Raw genomic sequence first — 10,473 nt, forward strand, 5'->3', positions numbered from 1 at the left:
TCGCACAGGGACAGACACCACTGAAGTGACAGCAGCAGCAGCTAAACTAAACACTTTTATTCACAGAAAATTAAGACCAAATGTCTGAACTTACAAAAACAGTGGGGCATTGGTAATCTAACATTATATATATATTTTTGTATTGTCCAAATTTGGTCTATTTTAATCTGAATGGACTGGGGATTTCCTAGATCTGCTCTCCACAGCTCTTTTCCCTTCACTTAAAATGTCTCCCCTTTCCCAATCATTTCTTTACAATGATCCATGCAGATGGAACCAAAGGATCTCTGTTGTGAATTTTTCCCTAAACCATACAGCAACAAATGATCTCCCCATTTTCTTTTAAAGCAAACTTTTTTACACAATTAACTGCACACCTATGAAGTTTCAAGACACAAGAGACTTGCCATTACAGTTCCCTAATATAATTTATTTAATGCTCCTTAGAGAATAACTTGTGGTGTTGCCTGTGAATAATGGCTTCCAAAGACTCCAAGATTCTTTGTGCATTTTGTTGATGAGGATCACTCTTGCAAGTCTTTAAGTGTACAGGGAAGTGTCAACCACAGCTATTTCCTGCCTTCACAGTGAACAGTTACATTTACTGTTTGTAATTTTATGTTGTAGACTTAATCCATATTCCTGTTATGTCTTCTCTTGAACTCTTTAGGAAATAAGCACTAAGCTTTCAGAGTGTGATCTCCTTTGATGTTGTCCTCATCTGCCTCTTACACATCACTACCAACCGGAGGACTGGGGATGGGACATGGATAGAGCAAAAACAGCTGTCACATTTGTGCACAAGTGTCCATTCCACCCCCAGCTTGGCTGAAGATCTGTTCACAAGTAAACGACCTCATCACATGGAGGAGAAGAAAGAGAGGACATGTATCAGAAAGACCCATAGGTGATGTAGAGCAATGTCTTAGAAGCCCTCTGAACAGATAGGTGTGGCTACCCTGGCACCTGGAGATATATCTAATGGGTGGAATGGAGCCTGCAGAATGAGTGGCATAATGGCTGGAGGGCACACAGGACAGAAGATGCCTTCCAGCACTTTGGCCTATCCTAGTGCTATATTTCGGAGGATTCCCAGGTGGTGCTAGTGGTAAAGAACTCGCCTCTCAATGCAGGAGACATAAGAGACGCGGGTTCAAACCCTGTGTTGGGAAGATCCCCTGGAGCAGAGCACGGCAACCCACTTCAGTGTTCTTGCCTGGATAATCCCATGGGTAGACGAGCCTGGTGGGCTACAGTACATAGGGTCACGAAGTGTCAGACATGACTGAGCAACTTAGCATGCACACATGCACGCATAGTGCTATATTTCAGAGGTGGCACCCTGAAGGAAATGTGAACAGGTAAGAGTCCTTGCAGGAGCTCAGACACAGAACTCAAGCCCCCTCAGCCAGCTGTAGTAGGCTCCTAGCCCAGAGCCTTGAACTGGTACTGTGTTCAGCACGAGCAGGTCATGTAAATACAGTGTGTTGGCAAGATAGATTCTGACTGTCCCTTTGTGCATAGTCTCATTAAAGAAATATTTCTCCAGCCAGCAGGAAGTGATGCACGGTGTCCTCCTAAGCCTGTCCTCATCATAGAGTCCCCAAACAAAGCTAATAATATAAACATGAGCCCTGGGATTCTTAGGGGCATGTGGCCCACTCCATAAGGAACAGGACTGGGAAGTAGGGAGAAGGGATGCTAATGGGAATCCTTTTCCAGGTTCTGGATTGTCCCTTCTGGAAAGTTTTGCTGACTTGGCAGGTCCCAGCTCTAGAGGGAGAAGGACTTAGAGAGTTTTGAAGAAGGCATTCACTCCAAAAATCAGCAGGGTTAAATGTAGAGTTCCATCATGCAGAAAGTTTTAAAAAATCCCTTTCTCCCAAATGGTAATAGGAAGAAGTTAAAAACGTATCTTTCCCAGTTTTGCCCAGTGTTTAAATTACCTTAATGCCCTAGAGCAGAGTAAGGTGTTAGGCAAAAAATTCAGGAGAATTTAGGGGACATCTCTCTTCATGGAAATTCAAGAAATGTGGGAAAACAGACCCTAATAATAGAAATGGCTACCTTTTCCTTCAGCCATCGAAATGAAATTTAGAAAGTTCATTTGCAAAAAAAAAAAAAAAGTTCATTTGCTTGTCCTTGCACCTGCCTACTACACCTTGGTCCCAGTTATCCAAATTGACTCTCATAGCAGTATCTATGTGATGAAGAGTGTTTCTTTCATCCTCAGACTTTCCAATCCATGTTCTCTTCTGATAACCTTATGAATAATGCTTAAAGTTGGCTCACTTACATCATAATTTTTAACTCCTTTATTACCTATCTGAAGGTTCAAATACCTGAGTTCAGTTCAATTCGGTCACTCAGTCCTGTCTGACTCTTTGAGACACCATGGACTGCAGCACACCAGGCCTCCCAGTCCATCACCAACTTCCAGAGTTTGCTAAAACTCATGTCCATTGAGTCAGTGATGCCATCTAAACATTTCATCCTCTATCATCCCCTTCTCCTCCTGCCTTCAATCTTTCCCAGCATCAGGGTCTTTTCAAATGAATCAGTTATTTGCATCAGATGGGCAACAGGTATTGGAGCTTCAGCTTCAACATTAATCCTTCCAATGAATATTCAGGACTGATTTTCTTTAGGATGGACTGGTTGGATCTCCTTGCAGTCCAAGGGACTCTCAAGAGTCTTCTCCAACAACACAGTTCAAAAGCATCAATTCTTTGGCACTCAGCCTTCTTTATAGTCCAACACTCACATGCATACATAACTACCAGAAAAAGCATAGCTTTGTCTAGATAGACCTTTGTTGGCAAAGTAATGTCTCTGTTTTTTATATGCTGTCTAGGTTGATCATAACTTTTCTTCCAATGAGCAAGTGTCTTTTAATTTCATGGCTGCAGTCACCATCTGCAGTGATTTTGGAGCCCTCCACAAAAGAGTCTGTCAAAGTTTCCACTGTTTCCCCATCTATTTGCCATGAAATGATGGGACCAGATGCCATGATCTTAGTTTTCTGAATGTTGAGCTTTAAGCCAAATTTTTCACTCTCCTCTTTCACTTTGTTAAGAGGCTCTTTAGTTCCTCTTTCCTTTCTGCCATTAGGGTGATATCATCTGCATATCTGAGGTTATTGATATTTCTCCTGGCATCCTGATTCTAGGTTGTGCTTCATCCAGCCCAGCGTTTCTCATGATGTACTCTTCGTATAAGGTAGTAAGCAGGGTGACAATATACAGCCTTGATGTACTCCTTTCCCTATTTGGAACCAGTCTGTTGTTCCATGTCCAGTTCTAACTGTTGCTTCCTGACCTGCATACAAATTTCTCAAGAGGTAGGTCAGGTGGTCTGGTATTCCCATCTCTTTAAGAATTTTCCATAGTTTGTTGTGATCCACACAGTCAAAGGCTTTGGCATAGTCAATAAAGCAGAAATAGATGTTTTTCTGGAACTCTCTTGCTTTTTCCATGATCCAGCAGATGTTGGCAATTTGATCTTTGGTTCCTTTGCCTTTTCTAAAGCCAGCTTGAACATTTGGAATTTCATGGTTCATGTATTGCTAAAGCCTGACTTGGAGAATTTTGAGCATTACTTTCCTAGCGTGTGAGATGAGTGCAATTGTGCTGTAGTTTGAGCATTCTTTGGCATTGCCTTTCTTTGGGATTGGAATGAGAACTGACCTTTTCCAGTCCTGTGTCCACTGCTGAGTTTTCCAAATTTGCTGGCGTATTGAGGGCAGCACTTTCACAGCAATATCTTTTAGGATTAGAAGTAACTCAACTGGAATTCCATCACCTCCACTAGCCTTGTTCATAGTAATGCTTCCTAAGGCCCACTGGACTTCACATTCCAGGATGTCTGGCTCTAGGTGAGTGATCACATCATCGAGAATATCTGGGTCATGAAGATCTTTTTTGCATAGTTCTTCTGTGTATTCTTGCCATTTCTTCATAATATCTTCTGCTTCTATAAGGCCCATACCATTTCTGTCCTTTATTGAGTCCATCTTTGCATGAAATGTTCCCTTAGTATCTCTAATTTTCTTGAAGAGATCTCTAGTCTTTCCCATTCTATTGTTTTCCTCTATTTCTTTGCATTGATCACTGAGGAAGGCTTTCTTATCTCTCCTTGCTATTCTTTGAAACTCTGCATTCAAGTGGGTATATCTTTCCTTTTCTCCTTTGCCTTTCGCTTCTCTTCTTTTCATAGCTGTTTGTCAGGCTTCCTCAGACAGCCATTTTTCCCTTTTGCATTACTTTTCTTGGGGATGGTTTTGATCTCTGCCTCTGTAAAATGTCACCAACTTTATTTCATAGTTCATCAGGCACTCTGTCTATCAGATCTAATCCCTGGAATCTATTTCTCACTTTCACTGTATAATTGTAAGGGATTTGATTTAAGTCATATCTGAATGATCTAATGGTTTTCCCTACTTTCTTCAATTTAAGTCTGAATTTGGCAATAAGGAGTTCATTATCTGAGCCACAGTCAGCTCCCAGTCTTGTTTTTGCTGACTGTATAGAGCTTCTCCATCTTTGGGTGTAAAGAATTTAATAAATCTGGTTTTGGTATTGACCATCTGGTGATGTCCACGTGTAGAGTCTTCTCTTGTGTTGTTGGAAGAGGGTGTTTGCTATGACTCTGCATTCTCTGGTCATAGCAAAACTCTATTGGCAAAACTCTATTAGCCTTTGCCCTGCTTCATTCTGTACTCCAAGGCCAAGTTTGCCCATTACTCCAGGTATTTCTTGACTTCCTACTTTTGCATTCCAGTCCCCTATAATGAAAAAGACATCTTTTTTGTGTGTTAGTTCTAGAAGGTCTTACAGGTCTTCATAGAATTGTTCAGCTTCAGCTTCTTCAGCATTATTGGTTAGGGCATAGACTTGGATTTTTATAATATTGAATGGTTTGCCTTGGAAATAAACAGAAATCATTCTGTCATTTTGAGATTGCATCCAAGTACTGCATTTCAGACTTTTCTGTTGACTATTATGGCTACTCCATTTCTTCTAAGAGATTCTTGCCCACAGTAGTAGATATAATGGTCATCTGACTTAAATCATCCATTCCAGTCCATTTTAGTTTGCTAATTCCTAATATGTCAATGTTCACTCTTGCCATCTCCTGTTTCACCACTTCCGACTTGCCTTGATTCATGAACCTAACATTCCAGGTTCCTATGCAATATTGCTCTTTACAGCATTGGACTTTGCTTCTATCACCAGGCACATCCACAACTGGGTGTTGCTTTTGCTTTGGCTCTGTCGCTTCATTCTTTCTGGAGTTATTTCTCCACTGATCTTCAGTAACATATTGGGCACCTACGGACCTGGGGAGTTCATCTTTCAGTGTCCTATCTTTTTGCCCTTTCATACTGTTCATGGGGTTCTCAAGGCAAGAACACTGAAGTGGTTTGCCATTCCCTTCTCCAGTGGACCATTTTTTGTCAGGACTCTCCACCATGACCCGTGCATCTTGTGTGGCCTTAATGACATGGCTCATATTTTCATTGAGTTAGATAAGGCTGTGGTCCATGTGATAAGACTGATTAGTTTTCTGTGATTGTGGTTTTCAGTCTGTCTGCCCTCTGACGGAGAAGGATAAGAGGCTTATGGAAGGTTCCTGATCGTAGAGACTAACTGAGGGGGAAACTGAATGTGTACAAATACCTCATTTGTACACATTCACTTCCTGTGTCATTTGAGAGTGCTGCATGTGAAAAGGTTCCTAATTAAAAACCACTCCGAAAAATCTCAATATTACTTCTTCTCTGCTTCAGATAACCTCTGTTTTATGATTGATTTCAGCCACAAAACTCCCCTGTCCCATGAGAGGATTTAGCCTTCAAACTGGTATTTGGAGCATTGTCATGCCTGCATTCCTGAAATACAGCTCCCCACTTCCCTATTTGGGATCCTTCCACAGACCCTATAAACATGCAATTACACGAGGCTCTATTATTGTCCACAGAACAAATTGTGGGCCAAAAAAGTAAAATACTCAGTGCTGTCTAAATGTATAAATATGCACAGCAGCTCAATGTGTTTTTTATTGGATTAACAACATGCTTTTACACTGTGATACTGCCAAAACCCCCTGATATTTCAAAGCTGGGGACATTCACACTGGAAAAAGAGGAAGAGTTGCTCCAGGTTATGTCGACGACCTCTTTGTAAAAATGTTGTCAGCTTCTTTGCCTAAAGCAGCAGAAAAGAGTGCATGCACAAGAACAAAACTCTGGATCCACCCACAGGGTCCATTGCACTAAACTATGCCTTTGTTACTCTGTTTCCTTATCTGCAAAGCAAATATTATTATTATTAATACCCAATACAGAGGACTGAATGAAGTTAATTTAAAGCACTTAGGTCACTGTCTAAGTCATATTGGTGTTAGCTATCTTTACTTTCATTTGAGTGAGGCAGTCATAGTGATATGTTTATAACTTACTTATCCACAAGATGGGCTTTCCAGATAGCAGTGTTAAAGAATCTGTCAGCTAATACAGGAGATTGCAGGAGACTCAGTTTCGATCCCTGGGTTGGGAAGATCCCCTGAAGAAGGAAATGGCAACCCACTCCTGTATTCTTTCCCAGGAAATCCCATGGACAGAGTAGCTTGGCAGGCTACCATGGGGTCGCAAACTGAACATGCATGTACACCCACAGAATTAATATAAAGAAAAATTCATTTTTGTAGTCTAAGTTGCTAAAAGAAATTGAACTTAAAATAGTAAAATTTTCAATAATTTGTGTTTCCTTGACTCAGCCCTTTGGACGTTTCAGCCAGCTTAGTTCTGTGATTCTCCATGTATCCTTTCTGGGCCAGCAGCATTAGCATCACCTGAGGAAGGAGCTAGAAACGCACATTCTTGGGCCTCGCTCTGGGGCTGACTGAAAACCACTGTTTTAGTGTGATTAGAGGAAAACCAACCAAAGCACTGTACTTAGCATCATGTAGGGGGAAAAGAGAAATCTGATATTGATACTTTCCTCATTTTCAGATGTTTCTGCTTATAGAAATCAGATCAAACTATATGTTTAAAAATAAAGTTGAACATTTTTTTCACAAGGTATTTCCTCTGTTGTGTTCTGTATTTAGGGAGGTGCTCATCCCTGAACTCTAATGTACACCCAGAATCAGCCTGTTTTCTCCCATCGGTCTCTCTTCTCACCCCTGTGTCCCCTGGACCCTAGTCTCCTTTCTGTCACAGAATTTTTTTCTCCACAGCCCTCAGCCTGCTCTGTTTTATATGTGCATCCAAATGTACTCACCAACGCAGGCCTCTTCTACTTCCCATTCAAACAGCTGGAGCCTCCAGCACTACCAGAGAACCCAGAGAAGCTCCAAGTGCCAAAGACAATGTCTGTGTAAGAGTCTCCGTCTCCGCGCTGTTCACATTATTCCTTCTGCCTAGAATGGTATTCATATTTTTACATCTTCACACTGTCTCTTCTGAAGATCTTTTTCTTAGATATCATTTCTTGGTAGTCTTTCTATGACCACTCATCAAAAATGGCCACTCGTCTCCCTCCAAGAACTCTCCAATCCATTCTTCTGCTTTATTTATTTTAAAATTAATTACTTCTACCCCTTATATTACATAATTCTTAATTGACTGCCTTTGACCTTAGATTCTAAACAGATCTTTGCTCCAAACCAGTATGTAGCAAATAATAGACACACAATGAAATGAGCATTCTAATTTAAAACTTTGAAATGCCTTTTTTCTACAAAAATTAGTATATACACAATACTTACTTCAAGACACAAATATTTATTGAGTGCCTAATGCCTTCTGGGTATTTGACAAAGCACTGGGTAGGAAGACTAACAGGCTAATATCCCTGCATTCTAAGAATGTGCACCCCAATGGTCATAGACATAGTAACAACAGTATGCACAGTGGCTTGTGAATACTAAGGCCAATTTCACAGATCAGGAAAGGTTTTTAAGAAGAAATTATAAAATTCACATTTATTTTGAAACTGATAAATATGTTTTCCAGAGGCAAACATTTATATTTTGTATAACTATTATAAATAGCGTGCTTTATTCAGATTAGTTCAAATCACACTTTCAGTAGCAAAATAGATTTGCCTCATTTAATCTTTCTTTTAAATAAAGAGTTCATTAACTTAACAGCATATCAAATATATCTTGGAGACATCTTCTCATTGAAGTCTCTTAACATCCTTCTATCCTTTCGACACAGAAATCAGAAAGTCATTTGACTTCTCCCTCTCCTTCAGCTCTCACATCCAAGCTATCCTTAAGTCATATCCATGGGATCTCCTGAATTTCTTAAATCTATTTTCTCCCTATACATTCTCACTGTCAGTATCTTCTCTTTAACTCTCATAATTTCTTTCTAAACAATTACAACTTCCTAACTGATTTTTCTGAATGTTGTTTTCATCCCTTCTAAACATCTACAGGATAACATCAGAGTATGCTCTTTAAGCAAAATGAATCAGATTACACTGATTACATTTCTCCTTTGTTTGAACTCTTTATCATTATCTCTATCTGTAAAATAATTATGTATCCCAAAATGTTGATCCAAATGCAGTCCAGTTTTACAATCCATTGTCCTAGTGTGATTATTTGTAGTGTTCCTTTTGCTCTTATAAGTGTCTGGTTTGAATAACAAATTATCTAATTGCTCTTTTCATTGCCTTCATTATTTAGTTTGAATTCTGTATTTTGTATATGCAAAGACTTCACTCACAATATGAATCTTTCTATTAAGAGAAATAAGATTGACCTCATACTCTGATTTGTCTGTTGTAAAATCTGAGTGCATCAAAATCATGGACTGTGTCTTAAACATTTTTGCCCACCTAATTTTCAACACCATGTTTGGCAGTGAATAGGCATTTAATGATGATTATCAAATTTTGAATAGTTATATCTACAACTAAAGTTTTGTTATCAGTGATTGTTGTTCAGTCATTAAGTCGCATCTCACTCTTTGCAAGACATGGACTGCAGCACGCCAGGCTTCCCTGTCCTTCACTGTCTCCTGGAATTTGCTCAAATTTGTGATTGAATCAGTGATGCCATCCAACCATCTCATCCTCTGCTGCCCACTTCTTTTGCCCTCAATCTTTCCCAGCATTAAGATCTTTTCCAGTGAGGCAGCTCTTTGTATCAGGTGGCTGAAGTATTGGAGCTTCAGCTTCAATCCTTACAATGAGTATTCAGGATTGATTTGCTTTTGGATTGACTGGTTTAATCTCCTTTCAGTCCAAGGGATAGTCCAAGTGTATTATCCTCTGATTACTGGGTATAGCCATATGGTTTTTGATCTTCTTTTAAGTATGTTAATTTACTCTAACAACAAACTATTATTGGCCACCTACTCTGTATCAGTTGAGCAATGCCCTGGTAATACTTGGAGCCAGATAAACTGGAAAAAAAAAAATGAAACAAAACAGTGGTGTAACCAAATAAGGGCACAAGTGTTACAAGAAGATGCTATAATTAGATTCGAGGTACAGTAAGGGCACAAAAGACAATGTGATCAAACATCAGGGTGCACAGAGAAAAGAATAGCTTCATGAAAGAAAGGACAATTTAACTGAATCCTGGAAGATGTGCCATTGTTTCTCTGAGGGACAATTTGGGGGAGACTATCTTGCCCATAAAGAATCTGCTTGCAATGTGGGAGACAAAGATCTGTCTAGTCGAAGCTTTGGTTTTTCCAGTAGTCATGTATGGATGTGAGAGTTGGGCTATAAAGAACGCTGAAAGCAGAATTAATGGTTTTGATCTGTGGTGTTGGAGAAGACTCTTGAGAGTCCTTTGGACTAAAAGGAGATCAAACCAATCAATCCTAAAGGAAATCAATCCTGAATGTTCATTGGAAGGACTGATACTTAAAGCTGAAGCTCCAATACTTTGGCCACATGATGTGAAGAATGGACTCATTGGAAAGGACCCGGACGCTGGGAAAGATTGAAGGCAGGAGGAAAAGGGGACGACAGAGGATAAGATGTTGGATGGCATCACTGATTCAGTGGACATGAATTTGAGTAAGTTCTGGGAGATGGTGCATGTTGCAGTCCATGGGGTCACAGAGTTGTATGTAACTGAGTGACTAAACAACGGCAACTCCACATTTATTGGAGATAGTTCTTCTAAATTTTGAGTTGTAGGCAAGGAACTGTAAATACTGACCTGAATGGGCCACGCTCTGCTCAAGGAATCTTGGCTCCAGAGAGAAAAGCAAATTCAACCTCACCTTGATTGCATAGAAATGTGAAGCTTTACAGTATTCTTTATTGCCTTTAACCTTACTATGTTTATTTTCTCTTTTTGGTACCAGATCAGAACTTTCTGACGTATTTCAATTATTAAATTCAGTCTAGGATATATTAGGTACCTCAGATGGGGTAAAGCATCTGCCTGCAATGTGGGAGACCTGGGTTCAATCCCTGCATTGGGAAGATCCCCTGGAGA

The sequence above is a fragment of the Bos mutus genome, chromosome 6 (assembly GCF_027580195.1).
Source record: "Bos mutus isolate GX-2022 chromosome 6, NWIPB_WYAK_1.1, whole genome shotgun sequence".
In the NCBI taxonomy this organism is placed as follows: domain Eukaryota; kingdom Metazoa; phylum Chordata; class Mammalia; order Artiodactyla; family Bovidae; genus Bos; species Bos mutus.